The sequence below is a fragment of the Manduca sexta genome, chromosome 5 (genome assembly GCF_014839805.1).
Source record: "Manduca sexta isolate Smith_Timp_Sample1 chromosome 5, JHU_Msex_v1.0, whole genome shotgun sequence".
NCBI lineage: Eukaryota > Metazoa > Arthropoda > Insecta > Lepidoptera > Sphingidae > Manduca > Manduca sexta.
This window is the reverse complement of record NC_051119.1, coordinates 2,107,609-2,108,571: the sequence shown is the minus strand read 5'-3', so window position 1 is coordinate 2,108,571 and position 963 is coordinate 2,107,609. Positions and strand designations below refer to the sequence as shown.

At 30.6% G+C, this 963-nt stretch overlaps 1 non-coding gene across 1 annotated transcript; it reads right to left on the bottom strand.

Moving 5' to 3' along the window:
* Positions 1-568: 568 nt before the first annotated feature.
* Positions 569-640, bottom strand: Trnag-ucc. Its single transcript has one exon. It is a non-coding gene; the product is annotated as a tRNA-Gly (tRNA).
* Positions 641-963: the final 323 nt, after the last annotated feature.

Below are 963 nucleotides of genomic sequence, written 5' to 3'. Positions count from 1 at the left end.
ACTTCATTTCTATTGAATGAAAGTTATTTGAAAAAAACTCGAGCAATGGATCTGAATCTTATAGATTATGTAATATGTTGATATGGAAGATTTAGATTTCATGGAGAACTTTGATACTCGTATAATCGTAAAAGAATCAACACAGTCGAATATTATGATGTCACTTAAAAAAAATCAGATTCAGCAAATGTTTTGCCAACAAAATATCCGATATTATACCTAAAAGATGATCTTCCTTGTAATTCGAGGTGGAACTATATATCTACAAATACATGTGTTATGTACTGATGGGCTCAAAATTAGGTATTTTTTTATTTTTGAGTTAAATAACTGCGCAATTAAGCTGACGAATAGTTTGACTCACACAAATAGGCACGTGGAAGGAAAATAGACTTCTGGAATTATTGAGAATATTGAATAAAAAAGACTTGTAACATAAACATCGTAATAATTAAATTTGCAAATGAAAAATAATGTAGAATCTTTAATAGTCAACCGAAGAAATAATATTCAACTTCTTTAGAAATGTATTTATAGATCTTAACCGTCAAAATAAAAACAAAAAGAGTGCGATGGCCGGGAATCGAACCCGGATCAACTGCTTGGAAGGCAACTATGCTGACCATTACACCACCATCGCAGCTGATGTGTGTGGCAAAATAGCAAATAAGTATCTTCTATTATTATATGGGAATGTGAAAAACTTGCATAAACTGGCTTCTGTAGCGTATAATTTTAGGGTTCCGTAGGTATATTAAGTAGAACGAACTGCCTTCAGAAACAAAAAAAAAAAAAAAAAGTTTGGTGGCTGATTTTCCGATTATTGATTCGTTTTTTAAAAATGTTCTCTTCACACCATAAATTGCATTTAACACATATTAAACATTTAAATTAAACTATTTCACGGATTTTATCACGGTTTTAATATTTCACTTTTTCACGCGTTAAAAAAAGAAGCGGGAA